Source organism: Pseudochaenichthys georgianus, chromosome 3 (genome assembly GCF_902827115.2).
Source record: "Pseudochaenichthys georgianus chromosome 3, fPseGeo1.2, whole genome shotgun sequence".
Classification (NCBI taxonomy): Eukaryota; Metazoa; Chordata; class Actinopteri; order Perciformes; family Channichthyidae; genus Pseudochaenichthys; species Pseudochaenichthys georgianus.
In genome coordinates, this window is record NC_047505.1 from 2152052 (window position 1) to 2178528 (window position 26477).

Below are 26477 nucleotides of genomic sequence, written 5' to 3' on the forward strand. Positions count from 1 at the left end.
GGGCTTTTGTAGTGTTTGAATAGTGTAGCACTAGTACTTTTACTGAAGTAAATTATTGAAAACTACATTCACCACGATTACTTCTAACAACTTATGCATGTTTTTACATCCCCAACCTTTATCTCATTCTTTAGGCGCATTCACACCGCAGCACTTTTCCCACAAAGGTTCATGAGAACTCTTTAGTTATCATGAACTAAGTACAGATCGCGTTCACACCGGAATAAGTCCCTGGGGTAGATTAGGCAAATGAAGCCGCTGACGTCACTTCTTCTTCTGCTTTGGGTTTACTGGCAGGCCGCAACCCACTTCATGGCGTATACTGCCGCCCAAAGTCCCCGGCCGGAAGTCCCCGGAGTTGGGGAAGGCTTCAGTAGAAGCTGCTGGAGTCCAGCAGCTTCTACTGAAGCCTTCCGAGTAAATCGCCAGAACGCCGACACCTCCTCATCTCCACCGCTCCCATGTTTTATTTTGTGTTGCCATAAGTTAGTCTCTCTGCGTTTCTGCGCTGGGCTAATGCTAATGCTAATAATGCTAATGCCAGGATAATAAAATGGCGGCTTCACAAAACTTTCTTGGAGTTTTACGGGGCGTGTTTTGCATTCTGCCCAGCCAATCAGACATAGGAACCTTTTTCTCCCAAGAAAGTCCCTGCTCTCTAGCAGGGACGGAAAAGGGGGTAAAAAGGTTCTGATGAACTCATTTTAGTTACGGCTCTTTTTGGTGTGAACGCAACATTTCGGAACTATATCGGAACTAAAGTGGGAAAGTACTGCGGTGTTCCTAAAGTTATTCACTCCTGTGAGACATGATGTATCATAACGTTACTTTGAAAACCGCCCCCCCCCCTCCTCTCCTCCTCTCCTCTCGAGCCCTCACTGCTTGTAAAATAAACAGCACAAACTGTGGGTGTTTCTCAATCGCGAGGATGCTGGCTTGGTAGTCACGTACTTCCAAGTCACTTCCTTCAGAAACGAAGCAAGTATGCTTCCAAGCCACGGCTTCGGAAAACGAAGAAGAATGGAACAGGCTAACAAGTGTGCCACTCTCTCTAACGGAGCGTCCACACTACAACTTCAAAATAGCTTGGAGCTGGGCGTGTCTGGAGCTTGGGGATTTATTCAAGCAACACGGCCAACAACCAATCACATGAATCTCCCGCCCCCGACATACAAAGCAAAAAACCCCGGGGATTTTATGGGAGCAATATATATATATATATATATATATAAACTCCCCAAACAGGCGAAAACCTACCAGTTTCCCCCACTGTCTCTGCCACCTCCCTCCATGCCTGGTTCCTCCGGTTTGTATCCCGGTAGGTAAAGAGGGTCTGGTCATACAAAACCGGGTGATTTGCTACGGCGATAGTTAGTTTCTCCTCCGACTTTTTTGGAAATATAGAAATGAACGGCGGGATATCTCTCCCAGCTTAGACGCGGTTTGATTGGCTACGGCTTCAGCTGTCAGATTTTGGGAAACGGGATTTGATTGGCTGGCGCTGGCTACTCCGGCGTCTCCGGCGGAGACGGACCGCTCTGCTACCCACAATTCAGTTCGGTGAAAAAGCGAGGCTACGTGACGTCACCCCATTGAAAGTGAATGGGCAGATTGGAGTTTTCGACGCTGTCGACGCTGTAGTGTAGACGGGCCGTAACGGTTTCAACATAAACTGTACCGAAAATAAATACCTCACGATGTCTATCTAATTATGAACTTGCTTTACTTTCACGGAACACATTTTGGTGATAACAAACAAATGTAACAAAGTAACATGTTTACCAACATATGTTCTACGCCACTATACTTATATTCAAATGTGTGCTGCATCGGTTCCGAAATTCTCCGCAAAGGTTTTTGAAATTGGTCTGTGCGCAAAGCATTGTGGGGATTTTATGGACGCAAAGTCTACCCATGTGCAGCCTCGAAATTTCCCCCAAAACCTCGGTGGAATTACAAGTATGCTGGATATTGGAACAGTCCTTCGGCGGCACTCGATAACGTAGCATCCTTGAAATATTGGCTTGGAAGCCAGAATCCTCGAGATTGAGAAACGGCCTGGGTGTTTCTCAATCTCGAGCACGCTTGCTTTGTAGGACATGTCTTCCGAGCGTCTTGCTTCACAAGCAAGGCAAGAATACTTCCTAGCATCCAGAAAACGAAGAGTGGAACAGGCGAGCAGGTGTGCGTCATATGAGAGGCCCCGCCTTACATTTTCCGCCACAGATTTGGGGAAATTGGTCCGTGCGCAAAGCATTGTGGGAATTTTAAGACCGCGGAGTCTACACATGTGCAGCCTTGAAATGTCTCCAAACGAAGTACGCCGGGCTCGGTAGAATTCCAAGTATGCTGGACATTGGAACAGTACTTCGGCGGCACTCGATGACGTAGTATGCTTGAAATAGTGGCTCTGGAGCAGCTTTACTCGACTTTGAGAAACAGCCACTGACTACTTACCGGAGCCCCGCTGTTCTCCGTCATCTTTCTCGTTGCTTTGATCACATGACTGACAAAGCCGTGCTTTGATAGGCCAGAAGTCGGTTCGATTGCATTCAGGCTCGATTGCTTATCCTGTCTGGATAACTGTATATGTGGCAAGTACTTCCGGCATCTGCCACAGAGGCCGCTACTCTGTGGTATATGTGGCAAGTACTTCCGGCATATGCCACAGATGCCGCTACGCTGTGGTATACGTGGGAAGTACTTCCGGCTCTGGAGCAGCTTTACTCGACTTTGAGAAACAGCCACTTACTACTTACCGGAGCCCCGCTGTTCTCCGTCATCTTTCTCGTTGCTTTGATCACATGACTGACAAAGCCGTGCTCTGATAGGCCAGAAGTCGGTTCGATTGCATTCAGGCTCGATTGCTTATCCTGTCTGGATAACTGGATACTGAGGATATTGAGGACCGAATGTTTTTAATAAGGGCTAAACAAATGTTCATACTGGGTAGTTTATTTAGTTTAAAAACAATTTAATCAGATTTATTGCGTATCAATATATTTCAGATTTTTATTTCAAAAAATGGTTGCAAGCTGCACAAACAAGTGGGAGCACTCCTATCTGATGAGACAGATCTTTGCAGGACAATCAGCTTTGGGCCCGGCGGATGGATCTGCTGTCTTCATGCCTCTGAATGCTGTGATCTCTACCCGATAGCACCGGCATCATCGAAGGTTAATCTGATCTCATCCTACCTGCTTCAGTAAACTGCAGCCCCCCCTTTAACACCTGCAGACTAAAGGCAGCATATGACTTTCAGCACCAGTGGCTCTGTAATTGTGAAGATGGTATGTTTGGCAATTACTTTGGCCTGCTCCTCTTAGAAAGCGAGGTCAGTGCTAACAGCTACGGAAATAATGAATTTGACTGTCTTGTGAGAAACGATAGATTCATCTTAACAGCTGCCATAACTATGCCATCATATCTGGGTGCTGCACATCACTAAGCAGCTTCATCATGAGGAATGCAATGCATCATGGGATGCAAACAGAGTTGTTGATGTTAAAATAATTCTGACAGAAACTGTTTTAGGACATTTCACACCAGCTTTAGTGAACCACTTTTTGTCTAATAGGTATTTTAATTTCAACTGGCTGAATAGTCTTAAAATCCTAAACACATTTTGTTTATTGAAATCTAGAGATGGGCAGTTCACCCAAGTCATGAACAGAAACCAATAAACCCATTTCACAATCTTTCACCATGCAGAGAGTTTTGCAGAGTTTTGAGAGATTTCAGCTCAAGTTGGTGATCTTAATATCCACATACACTTACTGAAGAGCAATACTACCAGCACAATGAAGTCAAATACAAATGTTCTTCGCAGCATAATGTGCCTCAGAAGGTTCCAAAAGAAAGACATGAAATCACATGTTCATCCTTTATGAATTTTAACGGTGAGATAATGACCAGCTAAAAGAAAACTGTTATTGAGTCTGATGAGAACATCATGTAGTGTGTTTGATCTCGCTGCACTTTGCAAATCTAAATGCAAACCAGCCAAAGAAACATGTTGGTCTGATCTTATCCTCAAATAGTGGCCTTCGTGTACCTCAATTTCAGAGAGATGCATGGGTTAAAACAAGCTTTCATTGGAGAGAGAAATCTGGCTTTATGTATATTTTATAATTAATTTAATTAATGTATTCATGCAGTGCAATACCATGTCTAAAGCTATATCTGTCAGACTGAGTGCAGGAGTTTGCTCTTGATAACCACAGCAATCTGTGAAGACTGGGAAAATAAAGACCAGCTGAGGAGGAACAGCAGCAAGATATAGTGTGGAGGAGCAGGGGGGGGGGGGGTCGCAGGCTGCAGCTGAAGGCAGATCAGGGAGCTCACACCAGATAGAGCAGGCTAACCTATCAGCCTCAGAGGGCTGCTTACATAATGATGCCTTCAGGGCCTACAAAACACCTCTGCAGGTTCTCTGGGCTGATGAGAGAAAGCTAGATGTGGAAGGCTGTGTGAGAGATTGCTCTGGACTGTAATATATCATCATGTCATTTTGTATTTGTGTTCAGTGCCCACACTGATACAAATGCTATTTAAATTATTTCATTCAAATGTATCGTTACAAATCTGAAGGAATGAGAGCTGTCCTCTGAATCTATTTGACTGTGCATCTGCAGACGGCTTAAGGGATTTGAATGGAAAAACTGACTATGAAACACGTGTTATTGTCTTAGCGATGTCCTTGCTGGATATTCCGGTATCAAAGGAGCCGTCTGCACCCATACATCCTGCATGTTACATGTCGTCACCTTCTTAAACTAATGGCCTAAGTCATATTTTGGAGAAAATGTTTTTTTTGCCTAAATCATCTCTTCTTGATGCTGGCCACCTCTGGTAAAATTGCCTACATCCTTATTGAAAGGATAGTGCTGTTCCTACCCTGATAGTATAATGGCCTATGTCAAGAGTGTGACTTAGGCCATATATTTAAAAAACATAATGGCTTAAGTCACATTGTCTTGTGACTTAGGCCATTTGACAAGCTTTACAAAATGGCTACTTCAAGAAAAAGAAAAAACTAACAGATAAATTAAGTTATTTTCATGGTTCAGGGCTTGTCCCCTATTGGGAAGTGATGTTTACTATACTATAGGCTGGGCTATACATGTTGTGTAGTTATTTAGTCTTTTACTTTCACAATGTATAGTTACTGTAGCTACCGAAGCTATACTGTAGGTACTATAGTTACTGTAGCTAATATAGCTACTGTAGCTCCATGAAGCATGCACACATTCCCTTCTGGGACAATAAAGACTAATCTAAAAACTAATCTAATCTTTCAAAAGTAACGGTTACAATTACTGCATAATTATGAATTAGAAAAAGTACATTTTGCGTTTGTCTGTTTCAATTCTTAATATTGTATTATTGTCTCATTTTTCCACATTACATTTCCATCTTATTAGGAAAGATTACATGTTTTTTTAATTGAATTTGGCCAAATGATATTCATCAAAAATAGCTTTAATGTATTAATACATAGGACCACAGTGCAATTACAAAACATTTTTTCATAATGATCACAGTTGTGACCGTACGCCTACTCCTTTTTGGTAGGAGATGCACTTGACTTTTCAGACACCGATCAGGAATCATCCAATGAAAATGAGACCGTTGTTAAAGAGATGGAGCAGCATGTACCAGGCCAAGACCCTGTATCAGATGGAGCAGACAATAACTTAAACACTCTCATTGAAGAAGAGAGTGTTGCTGAAGATGCCAAGCAGACCCGTCCACACCATGAAGAAGACTTAGATGATGATGATGTTATCATTGACCCAAACTACAATCCATCCTCTGATGAGTCCTCTCTCCCTGAAAATGAAGACAGTCTGGCAGCAACTTCAGAACATTATGGTCCTCATCTAGAGGATGTATGAAAACAATATGGTCAAAAGGAAACAACATAAATACCTCAGCCCAGAAACATGGAAGCAAAATGAATCCAGGAAGAAACATCTCAAAGGAATGGCATACAAGGTCAAAGGTGGCAAAGACTCGAGACTGTCAATCCATTACAGAAGAGCAGAGGCAGTGGATATTTTAGAAAGTTTGGTCAATGGACAACTGGGAAGAACATCGGTTATACGTCACCACTTTGATCACAAAGGTTACCATGAAGCGAAAGAAAGAAAGTTGGTGAGGGATCCAGGCGCAGTTCATCATTTTCCTACCAACTGAAACTTCAGGATGGAACGAATCTTAAAGTGTGCAAAGCTTTTTTTCTTCTACACTTGGTATCCCTGAAAGAACCATTACACTGGCTGAACAAAGACACCATCGACCATGACGAACAAGTGGCAGACCCGCCAACTACATCTCCACCTCAGAGTGGCAACAATGCAAAGCTGGAAACTGCTGTCACAGAGTTCCTTAAGGACTGGTTGAAGGATCTGCCCACTGTTGATTCACACTACTGCAGAAGCACAGCGACCTACAAAGACAAGAAGTTCCTTCACCCAGGCACAACCATCTCCCAACTACATCAGGAATATCAACAGGCAGCTGCAATTGCTGAAGTTGACGCTCTGCCAATCAAGGAGAGGACATTTCAGGACCTTCAGTCCATGAAACATGTCATACCCTTCGAGTGTCATCAGCTTTTTGACAATTTGCCACATAATTACACACACACACACACCCACACACACACACACACACACCACACACACACACACACACACACACACAACACACACACACACACACACACACACACACACACACACACACACACACACACACACACCACACACACACACACCACACACACACACACACACACACACACACACACAAATCAAGATGACTGAGAAAGATTCAGGGGATAAACTGATTTAAAGGTCCCATGTCATGCTTTTCTGGTTATTACCTGTCCCCTAGTGTGTTATGTAGGTTTTTCTGCATGTAAACAGTCTGCAGAGTCACAAACCCTAAAAGTGCACCCTGTAGCGAGTAAAACTCTAACACAGAAAAGACCTGTCTGTGCTGCCCCAGAACGCCTCGTTGGACATTTCTCTTTTTCCATTTGTTTCTTCCTGAGTATAGTGACGTAATCTTACCCAGTTCCAAATGGACCAATCCGTGGAGCTACACACACACACACACACACACACACACACACACACACACACACACACACACACACAACACACACACCACACACACACACACACACACACACACACACACACACACACACACACACACACACACACACACACACACACACACACACACACACACACACACACACACACACACACACACACACACACACACACACACACACACACACACACACACACACGTGTCACACACACACACACACCACACACACACACACACACACACACACACACACACACCCCCCCTTATCTTTTCTCAGCCGAGATGTTCCGCTGAGTTTTGCCGGCACACTCAGCCGCAGCTACGTGGATCTCCACTCACAGTTCGCCACACACTCACGTGTGTGTGCTCAGGCTGAGTTCCGTGGTATCTCGCAGACCCCAAGCAGCAACCAGGAAACGACACCAGTAATACAGCTCACACTGTCCGCTCCTCGAGCCTCAAAGGGCGGAGCAGCGAGCCCCGCAACGTCTCGCCAACACAGCACCCAGACCGCATGCAGCATTCTCATCTGTTTGTCATTACTGGTGTCATTTTCTGGTTGCTAACTAATGCCATTGTAACACATAATCACTGATGTTCAGCTGTAACGGTGGTGGACTAATCAGAGCACAGTGGGCTCACAGGGTGGGGGGGGGGGGCAGGAGCTCCAACAAGGTGTGTAGGACAGAGAGTGAATACACAGACTATAGAGATGCTGTTTGAGAAACCAATGTGAGTTTGGAAAATTGAACAATGTAAATCTATTCTAGTCGACCTCAACAATGGAATTATGATCAGTCGAAATGGCCATGACATGGGACCTTTAAATGGAAAAGGGTTAGCTGCAATTAAAAACACAGCAAAGAAGAGCTGGAGGGAGTATGAGGAGAGGCACATGCCTCCTCAGGGTTAGATTTACTTGCCTTTTGTTTTATTTAGCTAAGATTTAAGTTGTACCTTTTGAGTTTGCTATATTGAATTAAAGGGCCAACAACGTCCAAACTGCCCTCTCTTTTCTGAGTCTCTGTATGCTCTTCTAGCATTTGAAACTGTTAGTGGCCGACCCAGCCATGGTCTGTCACAGTAATGCGGAAAAGAGAAGTGCACTGTTTTGCCTAAGTCACTTACTCAAGAAGTAATAAGGCCTAAGTCAGGTTTCAAATTGCCTAAGTCACAACAACATGTTCGTAAATTGGCCTAAGTCATCTAATCCTCTTATTTTACACAATTGACAGACAGTGTTATTTGTACGTCAATAGTCATATATTGTCATAACCTTTTTGTGTGAAATAATTAATATATATCATATATTCTATATTTGGTTCAGTTTTTTCTGTTTTTTGAAAAACTTTCAAATATGACTTAGGCCATTAGTTTAAGAAGGTGACGATGTGCCTCAGGGAATGTCACATTTAATTCCACATTTGACACTCAAGGTTCAAGGTTCAAGGTTCTTTATTGTCAAACTAACATAGCTACAGAGTAATTATGTCGTAGAAAATCTTAGGTCACAGGCTTCTCCAACAATGCAACACAATAATACAGAAAAGCAGACAATATTAAAATATACTATATTAAAAGTAATACAAAAAGAAAAATAGTTTTAAAAGAAGTGAGAAAAAAAAGTGGAATAGTGCAATGCGAGTCTATATACAAGTTATTGGAATGATATATTAGATAATAGATAAATACTTACTAATGGCGCGTTTCCACTGCAGTTCTATGGAGTCAGATTTGGGTCAATATTCTAGCGCGCAAAACAAGCTACTCACGAGCGGAAAATGTGCTTTTACACGCGCATGAAATGACCCTTGCGCGCAGATTAAACCCCCGCGAGCGGCTATGCGCTCGCTCGTGAGAGAGACGGCCCTCTTGCTCCCTCGCGGGAGTGTCAGCCTCACTCGCTCGCGGAGTCTGTCTACGCGCGTGTGAAAAGTTTCTGGCACTTTGGGGCGGAGCCACTGGACTTTGATTGACAGCTGCCAGGAACCCCGGAGTTGCCAGATTTGATAAATGCCTGAACTACCAAGAGCCGAGGAGTGACAGCTGCAAGATCAGTTGGACGAGATTGAATGGTAAAGTTGTCCATAAAAAACTATTTTATTCGTAAAGTGTACAGCTAATATATCTCAATTAATTTGATTGGAGCAAGAGGGATGTCTCTCTCACGAGCGAGCGCATAGCCGCTCGCGGGGGTTTAATCTGCGGGCAAGGGTCATTTCATGCGCGTGTAAAAGCACATTTCCCGCTCGTGAGTAGCTTGTTTTGCGCGTTAGAATATTGACCCAAATCTGACTCCATAATTTCTCGCTCGGCCTCTCCGGGCCTCGCTCGGTTTCGTTAGGCCTTATTAGGACCGGCTCACTTTAATGCTGCGCTTCCATTACAGTTTAGGAACTGGGGTAGTTACTATAGTAACGCAGTGTAGGCGGAGCCGTGACGTCATCTCCAATCAGCGCCCCAGAAAAACAACACAGCCGTTAGCTGTTAGCCCTCAGAGCTCACAGCTCCTCATATCTGTTCAGAAACTAGACAAAAGTTAAACAAGTACAAACCACAGACTGCCTGTGTCATGGAGAATACAGTCGCTGGTTTATTTATGTCTGTATGGGCCGTTGTTGTGAGTGTGGACGGTCGGAGCATATATAACGTTAGCTTAGCCAATCTCCATTTAGAAAACACGCATTTTAAAAGGGTTTTTCGCCTGCCGTCTGTCTGCAGACTACTACTCAGTGGTATATGTGGCAAGTACTTCCGGCATATGCCACAGATGCCGCTACGCTGTGGTATATGTGGCAAGTACTTCCGGCATAGGCCACAGATGCCGCTACACTGTGGTATATGTGGCAAGTACTTCCGGCATCTGTCACAGAGGCCGCTACTCTGTGGTATATGTGGCAAGTACTTCCGGCATATGCCACAGATGCCACGACTTGCCGAGGCATCTGCCGCTGCTGAACGGGAGTTGCCACAAGATGCCAGAGTAAGAGAAGGTTTGCGGTAGCTGCCACTCGCCTTCCGTGGCAAATGCTGCTATTTAAACCCGTATTTATCGTGTAAAATGTCGCTGTTTTGGCATGACTTTATCGAACTGATCTGTACACAGGACTGATGATCTGATATATATATTTTTTAACATTAGAATTTCTATTCGATTTTACTTGGAGAACGTGGTTTGTTAACATAAATAAACGTGCTATTTTTATGATAATACTCAAGATATATTATAAGTAAATAAAGACAATGTATTGACATTAAGATCTATCATTGTTGACCAGAGGTGGGGAAAAGGCTAACTACTCAAGTACTGTACTTGTGATTTAGAAATAGCCTCCTTGTGCTTTTGTTGAGTATGTAAATGGTATGTAACTTAGTGCTTCTACCCCACTACAATTCAGAGGTAAATTGTGTACTTTTACTCCCCTACATTTATTATAGGCTACCTTTAGTTACTTACTACAGATTCTGATTAATGATTAGACATATAATCAAGTCTTAAATCAGACTTTAGTTACTCCTGGAGTTAAATTCACAAGCTACCCTGCAGTATACAAAGTCATTCAAACTAGCTGCACCTTCACCAGCTTTGAGAACACTTTCATGATCAATCATTATAATGAAAACATGTAATATCTACTTTAAGTAGGCCTATATTGTTATGCTAATAATTGTTGCGCTTTTACTTGAGTAACATTTTAATGCAGGACTTTTACTTGTAACAGAGTATTCCTACATTTAGGTAGGCTACTTCTACTTTTACTTAACACTAGCACCACCAGGGGGCGCTGTATAGCCATACCTAAAACCGCCAACGTGTAAAATGTACCCGCTATTAGAATGCATTGATTTTCAAGGTACAATGTTATTTTATTTATCATACTAGAACACAATGAGTGTTGCCACTTCTCACCGTGGCATGTGCCTTGGCATTTGCAGGCAGTGGCAAGTGCTTCCGGCATCTTCCACAGAAGCCACTACTCTTGCCCCTTTCACACCAGCGCCTTTTCAGCTCCGGCTCGGAGCTAGAGCCTGAAAAGCGCCGGGTTTTCCAGTTCACACTGGAGCTGCGGCGGCTCTTAGCTCCGGAATCCGCTTCATTTCCAGCTCCAAATTGTCGGTCTAGAGGCAAGAGCTTTGGAGCTAAGAGGTGACGTCGCTTACGTCTCTCTTACGTCGAGGCGTGCAGGAAACTAAACCCACCTCCCATGGGTCGACTGTTATGCCTGCCTACAAGCAGTAGTGCCTATAAACACACTTTATAAAGTCAGGCAACACTAACCAGGCTTCGTGTGATTCTGTTTATTTGTGCCTTACTTTGACCATCCGTTCGCTGTTATCGATCATTGTGGAGAGAGGCAGGCGTGTTGTTTTGTATTATTGCAGCTATCGGATGCAAGTAGTCAGTTTAGCTTTGGTTGCTATGCTAACATCACCCATTTTATACCAGAGACACTTTCATAACAGCGTTGTGATACCAAACAGTGTCAATTCAGACTGACACACATTCACTTAGGCTAAGGGGAACTGGGGAGATGCATCAGCTGCTTGTGTGAGTCGGACAGTGAATACTTTAGAGCGGCCGCCGCAGTGTGAGCTAACCGGGAGCTAACAGGAGAATAAACTCCCGTCGGTAAATGCTGCAGAAACACATTAATAAACAATGAACCACGGCACTCTGGAGAAAAGTATAAGGTTGGAGAAGTCGTTATTCAATTTATTCTGGCTTCGTGTGATTAAAAGCAACACGATCATCGACCCGACGCTGTTGTTGTTGTTGTGAGCTTCCGTTGGGGAGCAAATCAGCGATGTAAACGGTGACGTCATGACGCAGCAAGGGCAGCTCTGGGGCGCCAGTGGGCGGTGTGCACAGAGCGGGAGCTGAAAAGGGAAACCGGAGCTGAATCAGAAAAGCTCCCGCTCGGAGCTAGAAACTGAAAAGCGCTGGTGTGAAAGCCGCATCTGAGGCATAGTAACATGATTCCTTTCTGTCATTGACTTTACCAAAGTCTTATATATTTTGTTGGATGATGGCGGGACCTACGATTTTCATTGCCATAAGCAATAGCTGTGCATATATATATAACCATTTTAATGTACTGGGTTAAACTGAACCTTTCACCCTTGATTGATTTACAAGTTATGCTTTGGATAATATGATAGATCTTGCAGTTATTGAAAAAATATGAAGAATGTCTAACTTCAAACTCTAATGTATCTTATGGAACTGATGATATTGGAGTTCATTCCCCAGTAATGACACTGTCTTCTTGTTAGCTAAATCATTAGCTGATACTGAACTTCTTCTTTGAATGATCTACGTTTAGAGCCACTCTGCCCACTCAGGAAGTTCACAAGGTGCTGAAGCAAATTCACATGTAATTACATTGGGAAAGACTTCTTTAAATCTTGTTTTTTTTTGTTAAATCAACTTTCCAGTATGAACACTTGAATAGCCGTTATTTATATCATTTAAACATAAAAGTTTTGAAATGCGCTAAAGGCCGAAAACAGAGAGTTAGGCTATTTTCCCTGCATTCATGTGACAGAGCCGAGAGCGGCTGAGACGCAGCGGCTGGGAGGCGGGGTTTAAGGACAACTAACTGGGAAGACTAAACCATTTCCCTCCTTTTGTGACAAATACTGCAGCCTACTGTATAATTATGATGATTGTTGAAAATGCACTTTTACCATAAGGCCAGCATTTGCATAGCATAGCAACATTTGCCACGGAAGGCGAGTGGCAGCTACCGTAAACCTTCTCTTACTCTGGCATCTTGTGGCAACTCCTGTGTACAGATCAGTTCGATAAAGTCGTGCCAAAACAGCGACATTTTACACCAGGGGTGTCAAACTCAAGGCCCGGGGGCCAAATCCGGACCGCGACTTCATTTTATGTGGCCCCGCAAGAGCTTGCAAAGAATATAATACGTTTATTATATGGTTACATGCCGCTTTATAGAAGCAGGTTGCCCATAAACTACATGTCCCACAATGCATCTCGTTTTGTGACATGGGTACACTGAAGAGACTTGCAATTATTTGCCCTGGACTTCTGCTTTCAGACGTAGTTAATTACTAAGTTATTTTCCTATCCGATAATAATCCAATTCAGAGGCATTAATTAATCATGATTAATCACCATTCGAACTATGTCCAAAATATGCCATTTCTTTATGTATATTGTTGTGGGAATGGAAAGATAAATGAAAGAAGGCGCATATATCCATTTAACATACAGTATGTATGTTTATTATAAAAAAATTCTGCGTGTCAAAATGAAAGACAGCCCACACAATCACTATCAATCATCAAACCGTGGGGTCTTATTTCATTACGTGTTGATTTCTATCAACGGGGGAGTACTTCAGGAAAGTCGACAGAGGGGGGGGGGGGCTAGTGGAGTACTTCGTGACCACAAAGTGTGAACGTTGTGATCAGCTGTTTTAGCGCAGTTCTCCAGTGAAGGGGGGGAGTCTCCCTCCGCAGCCGGTTGGCGTAGTTTTGGCACAATTCCGACGTTAACAGCAGCCCTGTCTGTGCACACGGAGACCGACTCTGTCGTCCGGTGATCGAACCGCCTTCTGGAAAAGCTTCACAAGTACGTCGGTACGCAAATACGCTTTGTGACACAAGTGACGGTACGCATTTCAGATTACGCACATAACCTGCGTGCCAGTTATGTGCACCCCTGTACTACAGCAAAAGTATTCTCCGTCGGGACTTCCTGCAACAACACCACGCCGTTATCTTGATTCTGATTGGCCAGAAGACATTATCAAAGATGTTCTATTGAGAAGACGATCACTACGTATGGGCATAGATATGTCTCATAATTATTTGTGTGAACATAAAAATAATTTGTGTGTAAATATGTGATTTGTAAATGTAAAACACCATCCACAAATGCATTTAAAAGATTTGCAAACTCACAAATACATTTTCAAATGTAAAACGGATCTGCAAATACGCTAAATATTTTCACAAATAAAAAAAAGATCTGTGAATATCTCTTTAACATTTACAACTTTCGATCAGGCATTTGTGAATCCATTTTGTATTTGACGACCAAAAATGCGCTTGCGGATCTCAAATCTCTGCTCGTGGATCTCACATTTCTGCTTGTGGATCGTCTTTTTACACACAGGGAATTTTGAGACATATTTTCCGCCGGTCTCTTCTAAACTCTACTCGTGTCACTCGGTTATTTTCGTAAACCACGTGATGGCCTGCTGATGACGACATTTCCGCATGATTTCAAAGTAAGATCATGATGGTTTGTTTAATGCTCTGTTTTTGTATTATAATGAACAGCGTAACGTTAGATGTATTCTTTATCGCCATCATCATCGCCATCATCATCGCCATCATCATCATCATCATCATCATCATCATCATCATCATCATCATCATCATCATCATCATCATCATCATCATCATGTTATAGTGATACAGTTAGTTTGTGTTAGTTTATTGGATCAATATAGCATATATCGAGCACTTTCGTTGATGTTGAAATACCCGGGGGAGCAGCTGGCAGTGAAGCAGTCCAGATAAAACTCTTTCTTCATTGTTTATTGTGTATTCAGTCAAGCGGGAAATGTCTTCATAGAGTTTAGAAGAGACCGGCGGAAAATATGTCTCAAAATTCCCTGTGTGTAGAAAGTAGGGCTGTCGATTAAAATATTTAATCGCGATTAATCGCATGATTGTCCATAGTTAATCGCGATTAATCGCAAATTAATCGCACATTTTTGATCTGTTCTAAATGTACCTTAGAGGAATATTTTTCATGTTTTTAATACTCTTATCAACATATGAGTGGACAAATATGCTTTATGCTAATATTTATTATCATTTGAACAATGACAAATATTCTCATGAATATTAAACACAACAACCTCTGAACATTACAAATATTCGCCTCAATTCAACCTGGAACCTCTCTCATACAATACAAATGGTGTGCGCGTGTGTGCGTGTTGGATCGTTGGAGCTATGTGCAACTCAAGGCATATGCTCGAACGGGAGCTGCCTGGACGCTGCAATCATGTTGCTGCAATCATGAGTGTGCTCAGGGTGCGAACTGGAGGGGAGCAGGGGGAGCTATAGCTCCCCTAGTGGTGACATGAGCTCCCCTGGGAACATGGTTTGTGAAATTTGGGGGGAGCTCTCTAAAATACTGATATGATGACCAAATAAATTCCATTTGGGCATGTTATTTTTTTCAAAGGTGTAAAATAAGTGAAATAAAATTATATTTAGAGTTTATGATTCATGAAAAAAGTGTCGCCTGCTTGCACCGTGCACGCTGCCCGCAGCTCCACCCATACCCACTCACTCACAAGCTCGTTTAGTTAGCACTGCATGTTTACCAGGCATTGTTGCTGCTGCTGACATGTCGAAAAGAAAAAAACAACTTACCTTGGGCAATTTCTTTAAAAAGACGGCCAAACAACCTGATCAAGAAGACCAACCGAATGTAGCTGGTGGTAGCATATCGTACGTTGTGACTGCTGCTACAACAGAACCGAGAGAGGAGGGAGCTAAGGTCAGTGCTAGTGCTAACTTGACAGCTAACGTTAACTTGGGGGCTGAAGAGACACAAGAAGACGAGCCAAGAGAAGCTAACTTGATGACTACAACTACCATAGTAGAGGTCTATAGCTGTATTATTAATATTAATATTGTTCATGGTTGGTGCCGCTGGCTGCTCTTATCGCGTGTGTTCGGCTCTGTGTAGGCTACAGCCATAATAGGCTATAGCCCATGTGAAACAATGTAGCCTGTTTTTGAGTCATTTTAAGTTGATTTCATTAAACAGTCAAACGTTACATTGGTGGTCCGTGGATTATTTATTATCAAGTTGATTGAAGTTTGCGTAGCCCATACATGCTCGGGAAATCTGTTGACATGAACATGATCCATCGGGACGTTTCAAGTAAATGTAGACCTGTGGCACCACCCCGTGTGCAACAGGTTTTCTCTTTATAATAGGCCTGTCACAATTCACATGTTAGGTCACGTTTGTAGTTTTGTCTGTGTTGGTGTTTTTCTTGTCTTTGGGCTTCCTGTCTTATTGTGTAAAGTGTTCACCCCCGTTTCCTGCCTGTCTGCTTTCTGTCTGTTTCCCTCCCTGATTACCCGATTGTGTTCACCTGTTGTCCTTGTGTTTCTCCTCCCCTGCCCGGCTGTTTCTCGTTGTCATGATTACCCCTTCTTGTATTTAGTCTTGTCTCTGTCTGTGTTCAGTGTTGGGTCATTGTTTGTTGGTGACGGAGTTCACCGGAGAGTGTTCTGTTCTGTATTTGTCTGTATCCTTGAAATAAAGGGTTTCTCAAGAGTTATCTGCATTTGGGTCCTGCTTCCTTCACTCATCCGTGACAGAATGACCCAACCAGGAATGGACCCAGCAGACAGTTTGTACGCAGTGAAGTACAAGTTAACATGCTTGAGGAATGACTTTCGATATGCCTCCAGTACTGAAGAGAGGCAGTCAGTTATTTCTGCGGCACGCCAGGAGGTAACCTCAAGGCCCTGGTTGAGGGAGTTGCTCCCCGAGTGGGTGGAGGACTTTTTGGGCAGCTTTGAGGTCAAACCTCTTTCCCGGCCTGCTAGCTCCAGGCATGCTAGTCCCCTGCCTCCCAATTCCCAACCTGACACCATACGTCTCGGCGTGTTCCGTCTGGAGTCAACCTCTGCTTCTTCCCCAGTTCCTGCTCCTGTCCAGGAGCCGTTCTCTGGAACTCTGGCTTTTGGAGGCCCACGGAGCCTCCAAAAGGCTCCTAAGAGAGGGAGTCGCAAGTCCAGACTAGCAGCCCGAGCCCCAAGAGTTATGGTTCCGGCCCCGGCAGCCACGGTTTCGGCCCCAGCAGCCACGGTTCCAGTCCCGGCCCCAGCAGCCATGGTTCCTGCCCCAGTGCAGGCTCCCGCAGCCATGGTTCCAGCCTCAGTCCTGGCCCCAGCAGCCACGGTTTCGGCCCCAGCAGCCACGGTTCCAGTCCCGGCCCCAGCAGCCATGGTTCCTGCCCCAGTGCAGGCTCCCGCAGCCATGTTTCCGGCGTCGAAGCTGGAGCTTATAGACAGGATTCTGGCTTCAGCAGCCAGGTTTCTGGCTGCTATTCCGGTCCCTGCAGCCAGGGTTTCGGCCCCAGTTCTGGTCCCAGCAGCCATGGTCCCGACCCCAGCTGCCTTGGTTCCAGACCCGGATCTGGTCCCGGCTGCCACGGTCCCATCTCGGGTTCCCTCCTCTGGTTCCTCCTCGAGTCCCCTCTCTAGTTTCCCTCTCGAGTTCCCTCTCGAGTTCCCTTCTCTAGTTACTCTTCTAGTCCCTCCTCTAGTCTCTCCTCTAGTCCCCTCTTTAGTCTCTGTTCGAGTCCCCTCTCTGTTTCCATCTCAAGTTCCCTCTCCAGTTCCCCCTCGAGTCCCCTCTCGAGGTCCCTCCTTTAGGCCCTCCTCTAGTCCCTCCTCGAGTCCCCTCTCTAGTTCCCCTCTCGAGTTCCCTTCTCTAGTTACTCCTCTAGTCCCTCCTCTAGTTTCTCCTCTAGTCCCCTCTGTAGTCCCTTCTCGAGTCTCTCCTCGAGTCCCCTCTTTAGTCTCTGTTCGAGTCCCCTCTCTGTTTCCATCTCAAGTTCCCTCTCCAGTTCCCCCTCGAGTCCCCTCTCGAGTTCCCTCCTTTAGGCCCTCTAGTCCCTCCTTGGGTCCCCTCTCTAGTTCCCCTCTCGAGTTCCCTTCCCTAGTTACTCCTCTAGTCCCCTCTGTAGTCCCTTCTCGAGTTCCCTCTCTGTTTCCATCTCGAGTCCCCTCTCCAGTTCCCCCTCGAGTCCCCTCTCGAGTTCCCTCCTCTGGTCCCTCCTCTGGTCCCTCCTCTGGTCCCTCCTCGAGTCCCCTCTTTAGTTCCCCTCGCAAATCCCCTCTCGTGTTCCCCTCTCCAGTCTCCTCTCGAGTCCCCTCTCAAGTCTCCGCTCGAGTTCCCTCTCCATTCCCTATTCAAGCCCCTACGCAAGTGTCGTTGGAGGTCCGGCCGTCTACTCCCCTGCCGGGGGTCCTGCCAACCCTGTGTCCTGTGCCATTGGAGGTCCCGCAGAATACTCTTCTGCCGGGGGTCCTGCCAACCCTGTGTCCTGTGCCGTTGGAGGTCCCGCCGTCTACTCCCCTGCCGGGGGTCCTGCCAACCCTGTGTCCTGTGCCGTTGGAGGTCCCGCCGTCTACTCCCCTGCCGGGGGTCCTGCCAACCCTGTGTCCTGTGCCGTTGGAGGTCCCGCCGTCTACTCCCCTGCCGGGGGTCCTGCCAACCCTGTGTCCTGTGTCGTTGGAGGTCCCACCGTCTACTCCCCTGCTGGGGGTCCTGCCAACCCTTTCTCCTGTCCCGTTGGAGGTCCCGCAGAATACTCTTCTGCCGGGGGTCCTGCCAACCCTTTCTCCTGTCCCGTTGGAGGTCCCGCAGAATACTCTCCTGCCGGGGGTCCTGCCAACCCTTTCTCCTGTCCCGTTGGAGGTCCCGCCGTCTACTCCCCTGCCGGGGGTCCTGCCAACCATGTGTCCTGTGCCGTTGGAGGTCCCGCAGAATACTCCCCTGTCGGGGGTCCTGCCAACCCTGCGTCCTGTGTCGTTGGAGGTCCCGCAGAATACTCCCCTGCCGGGGGTCCTGCCAGCTCTGTGTCCTGTGCCGTTTGAGGTCCCGCCGTCTACTCCCCTGCCGGGGGTCCTGCCAACCCTGTGTCCTGTGCCGTTGGAGGTCCCGCCGTCTACTCCCCTGCCGGGGGTCCTGCCAACCCTGTGTCCTGTGTCGTTGGAGGTCCCGCCGTCTACTCCCCTGCCGGGGGTCCTGCCAACCTTTTCTCCTGTCCCGTTGGAGGTCCCGCAGAAGACTCTTCTGCCGGGGGTCCTGCCAACCCTATATCCCGTGCCGTTGGAGGTTCTACCGGGGGCCCTGCCAGCCCCATGTCCATCACCGGTCTCGCCGGGGTTCCTGCCAACTCCTGGTCCTTTTCCGTGGGGGATCCTGCCGAAGCCTGTCCGACCGGCTCCGGTTTCTGTCCGGCCGACACCGGGTCCTGCCCGATCTCCGGAACTGGCCCATCAGCGCTTTCCTGCCCGGCCTCCTGATCCTGTCCGGTCGACACCGGCTCGAGCCCGGGCCCCTGAGAGCCGCGGTCTTCGCCCTCGAGCCCGGCCCCCTGAGAGCCGCGGTCTTCGCCCTCGAGCCCGGCCCCCTGAGAGCCGCGGTCTTCGCCCTCGTGCCCGGCCCCCTGAGAGCTGCGGTCTTCGCCCTCGGGCCCGACCCCCTGACTCTTCCTGCCGTTGCCTTCGCCCTCGGACCCGGGTCCCTGACTCTTCTTGCCGCTGCTTTCGGTCCTCCATGGTCCCCACCTTGGACTCTGTTTTGACCCCGGGCCGTCCGCCCGAGACCCCTTCCTGGTTCTCTGCCTTGTCCCCGGGCAGTCCGCCCGAATCCCCCTTTTTGGACTGTACCTTGCCCCCCGGGCCGTCCGCCCGAGACCCCTTCCTGGTCCTCCGCTGTGTTCCTGGGCTGTCAGCCCAAGACCCGTCCTCCGGACCCCCTCCGCCCACCCTGCTTGGGGTTTTGGACTTTTTTTTTTTTTTTTAGGGACGTCTGGAATCCGTCCCTTGAGGGGGGGGGGTTCTGTCACAATTCACATGTTAGGTCACGCTTGTAGTTTTGTCTGTGTTGGTGTTTTTCTTGTCTTTGGGTTTCCTGTCTTATTGTGTTAAGTGTTCACCCCCATTTCCTGCCTGTCTGCTTTCTGTCTGTTTCCCTCCCTGATTACCCGATTGTGTTCACCTGTTGTCCTTGTGTTTCTCCTCCCCTGCCCGGCTGTTTCTCGTTGTCATGATTACCCCTTCTTGTATTTAGTCTTGTCTCTGTCTGTGTTCAGTGTTGGGTCATTGTTCGTTGGTGACGGAGTTCACCGGAGAGTGTTCTGTTCTGTATTTGTCTGTATCCTTGAAATAAAGGGTTTCTCAAGAGTTATCTGCATTTGGGTCCTGCTTCCTTCACTCAGCCGTGACAAGGCCTATGTCTGTGCTGTTGCTATTAATGCACGGATCAGCATTTACCCCCCCCCCCCCCCGCAAAAAAAAAAAAATCCCGGCTCCCCTGGAGACCGTGGTATGGTTCGCACACTGAGTGTGCTGACTTCTCCTACAATGTCCCGCTGTCTGCTTCCTGCATCAAGTCAAGTGCTCGGCGCAGTTGTGTGGATAGAGCGCTCCTCTGTTTTCATTTAAACAGCTCCTTATATCCGTTAGCGCAGCTAGCTAGCACCCGATGCTAACAACAACAATGCACGTAAGGTCTCTCTCTTGCTCACTCGCGTCACACATGATACACACACCCTCCCGGTCCTCCCGATGGCCAGTCGGTGCCTGCCGGTGAGCGTGGAAGTGTGGTCTGCCACAGGCTGTCAGCATCAGCTTGTAGATGGTATTTTAAACTCGATGCGCTCTGAAACTACGGGGCGGCCGAGGAAAAAAAATACACATGCGTTAATCGCGTTAAAATAATTAGTGGCGTTATTAGTTATTAACGCGTTAACTTGACAGCCCTAGTAAAAAGACGATCCACAAGCAGAAATGTGAGATCCACGAGCAGAGATTTGAGATCCGCAAGCGCATTTTTGGTCGACAAATACAAAATGGATTCACAAATGCCTGATCCAAAGTTGTAAATGTTAAAGAGATATTCACAGATCTTTTTTTTATTTGTGAAAAATATTTAGCCTATTTGCAGATCCGTTTTACACTTGCACATTTATTTGTGAGTTTGCAAATCTTTTAAATGCATTTGTAGATGGTGTTTTACATTTACATATCACATATTTACACACAAATAATTATGAGACATATCTATGCCCATACTACGTGACAAAAGCTTTCAAAACCGTTTCTGGTCTTCGGTATTTCCAGACAAGTGGCTACTGAAATCAATCTTACTAACTGCTGTCTGTGCAATTTTACAGCCATACCCTGTCGCTGCCACTGGTGGGATGTATGGGGCGGGCCATTCTGCACATGCGTTAAATGCGTTAAATATTTTAACGCAATTAATTAAAGAAATTAATTGCCGCCGTTAACGCGATAATTTTGACAGCATTAAATATAATACATTATTTGATATATATATATTATATATTTATATAGTTAAAACCGGCCCTTTGAGTGCAACCTTTATGCGAATGTGGCCCGCGATGAAATTGAGTTTGACACCCCTGTTTTACACGATAAATACGGGTTTAAATAGCAGCATTTGTCACGGAAGGCGAGTAGCAGCTACTGTAAACCTTCTCTTACTCTGGCATCTTGTGGCAACTCCCGTTGAGCAGCGGCAGATGCCTCGGCAATTTGTGGCATCTGTGGCATATGCCGGAAGTACTTGCCACAGATACCACAGAGTAGCGGCCTCTGTGGCAGTTGCCAGAAGTACTTTCCACAGATACCACGGAGTAGCGGCCTCTGTGGCAGATGCCGGAAGTACTTGCCACAGATACCACAGAGTAGCGGCCTCTGTGGCAGATGCCGGAAGTACTTGCCACAGATACCACAGAGTAGCGGCCTCTGTGGCAGATGCCGGAAGTACTTGCCACAGATACCACAGAGTAGCGGCCTCTGTGGCAGATGCCGGAAGTACTTGCCACTGCCTGCAGATGCCACGAAATGAGCCAGGCCCTACTGCTCGTCTGGTCCTGTTTTTGTATCTCTCAGGTAGGACAACAGGTAGCGAATCCCCATTGTCTGTCGGTGGGTTATTTTCCACGGAGTTTCGGATGTAAAGAAGTTCCTCTCTGCTATATTGTATAACAGAGTTGGTGCGGTCGGCTTGTATGTTGTGAATCATGTTTAAAGCTTGTTTAGACTCTTGAGCACACTGAGGTATTCTTCCTCTATTAATCTATATGTATAATTTACAATTTGTTTTTCTGAACACAACACACTATATATCTGCCTAGAGGCAAGCTATAAAAAGTTATTAAAGAAACATTTTGGAAACATAAATTATAGCTGACCATTTTAGCTTGGTTGGTGATTGGATGAATTATTCAGGGGGCTCTCATCTCTCCAGAATGGGCCATTACTGGAAATGATGTCCAAGAACTCTTCGATGCTGGTGTCATGCATTAGTAGAGCTCTCTCTATATTCCAATACCCACCAAGGAGTGTTTATCCTAATCTCATAGTTTGGAATACATCCAACTCTTTAGTGTGTGTATGCATTTGAAGGATGGGACATGTGTTTTACTACTACTGAAATTGTTTCCTTATACCCACTCCCATTTGGACAGATGGAATAAACCTCTTATGAACACATATATTTGCAGACTTCAGACGTCATTAACCATTGTGGTGCCGGGCATTGACAGGATACGAATTAGGTGGGATGTTGCTTGAGGAGTGGGGTTAAACTCTTGCTCCATGCCCATAGGCTGATCAATATCAATCGCATCAGTAGAATTTCAATACAGTTCATTACGCTCAGAGTGTTGCACTGCTAAAGCAGGAAAGAAGAAACAGACACTGCATGGAAAAAACGGGGTTAGTTTCAGTCAGGGTACCCTGGGATTTCGCATGTCTCAGGTTTTTCTTTTGGCTTTGTTGTTCCTGTAGAGTTAATTTAAGCATGACTTATAGTATTATAGTAGTATTTGTACCGAGCCTTGAGGAGGAGCTCAGCTGTGCATGCCCTCTCCGCCCGAGGATGCAGATAACTCTCAAACCACTCTTTGTGCTCCTCTCCACCCTGTCTCTAGCCTGCCTGTTCCACCGCGCTGCGTTACCCTGCAGACTGAGTCCAGACAAAGCTGAGGCTCATTAAGACTTTGTTAATCACCATTCAAAAACACAAGCACAAAGCTGCAATTATAAGCATTTTTGATAAAATGACATTTTTTGTAATGTGAATAATGACATACAAAATTATCCCAGCAAAGCTACATTTCCGCTTCACTTTTTTAGCATCTTTCAGCTTATTGTTTTGGTTTCACAACTCACAACTTTACTGTTTTGGTTCACTCACATCACTCCCATTAATGGTATGGTTGAGACCTTTGATAAGCTTATCGGATACTGTTTGATGTTCCTGTATCAAACAGCAGACAGACACATTTAGTTAGTGACTGGTTCACTTTTAGTAAGCATTTAGCAGCTGAACCAACCAGATATTTCCCCCGGGAGTTGGTAACGACTAAACCAAAGCTAAAGAGAGAGGGAAGGCTGGTCCGGAAAGCATCAAATGTACTGTATATAAGAAGAGAAAACACATTGTGAAAGAGTAAAAGTCGCAAAACGTAAACACAAACAACCGCCGGACTCAACCACACCTAGGGAGTGGCCATCCACCCTAAACAAAATCAAATCATATATACAACAACAACAACAACATCAGGCCATATTGCAGACTTAAAAGCAAGAAGTGACTGAGAACTAAAACTTGTAAGATAGATGTTAACTTCAGTAATAAATCATTTGAAAAATATGGTCATTTTCTCATAAACTTCTATACAATCAGACGTATATATGAAGCCAGTTTAGATGGGACCTGCTGGATGTTGAAGAGAAGGTGTGACTCCTATGTTCTGAATGAATGGGTGTGCCTGTGTGTCAGCTGGAAGTGTACGGGTTGCTTGAACGTTGAAATAACTTTATTAGGCACTAATGCATATGTGTTATGTTTGCAGATTGTTAAACAAAATTAAATAATGCAGCTTCGACATTGCTTATAAAAGTACATTTGAAATTACACATACTATAATCTGCATTGATGATGATGGCAGAATGGGAAAAACGGTTAAAACCTACTATTCCTCGCTTCAGAGCAGATAAGTTAAAGATTTTTTGCCCCATTACTAGCCTTGAAGTAATGGAATTAAGATGCCTTTGTCATGTTACAAATGTTTACACTAGCAGGTAACAAATAATATATAATAACTAAATAAATGTTTTGCTGTAAAACCAGTTAAAAGCTTTACATATTCAAAGAACACCAGATGCTTTTAGCTGATGCCCAACTGTCCTGCTAACCATGTAGATATACAGATACTGATACAGATAATGAGGCAGTAAAGGAAGAAAGAGATGTGAGGAATCAGGGCTATGGGCACAGTAGAGAGAGGGAAAGCAGACCCAGAGCAATTAAAAGAGGGTATAATAACACAGACAACAAGATCAGTTAGTGTTCAAAGTAAACACAAAAAGACTCCTAAAGAGAGGAAATGTAAAAGCCAAGTTGATTTGACATCCGGCTCAAACGGACTGTATATAATAAATCATTTATAATATTTTCTGTGAGATATGAAATTAGCAATTGAGGGCATAAACTGAAGCTTTTTGAAAACTGTAAAATATTTCCTGGGGTATGAATCAAGTGAGAAGCAGGGTCATTTCCTCATAGGCTTCTATGCGATCAGACTACTTTCTGCAACCAGTGGAGACGCCTTCTGCCCCCACTGATGAAAAAACAAGGGCAGTCAAGACAGAGAAAGAGAAAAACTGTAAAAATGTATTACTTAATTCAACATTAAAAACAACACTGACCCAGCCAATCATTACCACTCCACAGTCATATTTTTCACTGTGTATTGCACATTTCATGGGTCAATCGGATTGATTTCAGTCCTCTTGAAGGTCATCTAAAAGTAGTCAGCGCTAGTCAGATGAATTGTAAAAAAGCAGAGAGACTCTCTAACAGACACACAGTGCTAACTGTATGAAAAAACAGTTTTATTTCCTAAAAAGTGTAAAGTGAATCAGTCAGTAGTAGTTAGGGGTCGTGACATTTTACAAGCCATTTTTTTTAAAACATGAACGTGAGCCTCATTGTTGCAATGGAAGAAAAAGTCAGCTGATCACACTGACTTTCCAAAGTCATTAGGATTTTAAATAATATCGGTACAGAACTACAGTGACATGCCTCCAATAGCTGCTGGGTAAAGGTTGTACCCACATATACACACACACACACACACACACACACACACACACACACACACACACACACACACACACACACACACACACACAACACACACACACACACACACACACACACACACCACACACACACACACACACACACACCCCTGTACAGAAAAAACTCGGAATAAACCCTGACACACTCAATAATTACCGGCCCATCTCCAACTTCCCATTAAAGATTTTGGAGCGAACTGTAGCCTCCCAACTACAATCTCACCTTGACCTTACCGCTGCCTTCAACACCATTAACCACTCCATCCTCACCACCCGCCTTCAGTCCTTAATTGGCATAACCAGCACCACCTCAAATCATATCTCTCTGGCAGAAATCAATTTCCATCAACAACTGCAAATCCCCCACCGCTTCAGTCACTCACGGCGTCCCCCAGGGCTGTGTACTTGGTCCCCTGCTTTTCATCACTTACATCCTCCCACTTGGACAGATCCAAGCAACTCCGGTTCCACTGTTACACCGAAGACACCCAACTCTACCACTCTACAAAAACTATTTGTGCAACCACCCACTCACCAACTGCCTCGCTGACATTAAAACATGGATGCAAAACAACTTTCTGAAACTAAACTGTGACAAATCTGAAATAATCATTATTGGCTCAAACTCACTAACCCGCTCCACCCAGGACTTCCCTCTAAACATCGACGGCTCCATCGTCAACCCCTCAACTCACGTCCGTAACCTTGGTATCATCCTTGACCCCACTCTCACTTTCCTCCCTCACATCAACCAGATCACTAAAACCACCTTTTTCCACTTAAAGAACATCTCCCGCATCAGACCCTCCCTCTCTTCAGACCCTCCCTCTCATCAGACCCCCCCTCTCATCCACCGCTGCTGAAACTCTGATCCATGCCTTGATTACATCCTGACTGGATTACTGCAACAGCATCCTCTATGGTTCACCTGCATATATCCTCAATAAACTGCAATATGTCCAAAACTCCACTGCCCGTATGCTCAACTCCACCCGACGCTCCGACCCCTATCCTCCAGGACCTCCACTGGCTCCCCATCAAACACCGGATTGACTTCAAAACAGCACAGCAGTATTTGAAGTGAGCTGCTGAACAGAACCGGGCTCCAATTCATTAGGTTTCCATACTATGAGTCATGCAAAGTTGAATTCCACTGCCTGTCTATCTGAATATGACTCATACTCACTCAAATTAGCATTCCCCATGCAGCTCAAGCCACAGGCAGAAATGTAGGTTCACTCTGTTCAGGGGGGTCACGCTTAATATAGGGGAGAGTGGGGTAAAATCAGCCTATTTTTACTTAAGTTGTCCTCTGGGCAAGGACCATTTAGATAGAAGTGAAATGACAATAACAACCTTTACTTCAG

At 45.4% G+C, this 26477-nt stretch overlaps 1 protein-coding gene across 1 annotated transcript in view; it reads right to left on the reverse strand.

The window, feature by feature from the left end:
- dok4 (docking protein 4) overlaps window positions 1–26477 on the reverse strand; it is a 47736-nt gene that overhangs the window by 20486 nt on the left and 773 nt on the right. The gene's annotated exons all lie outside the window — the stretch shown is intronic.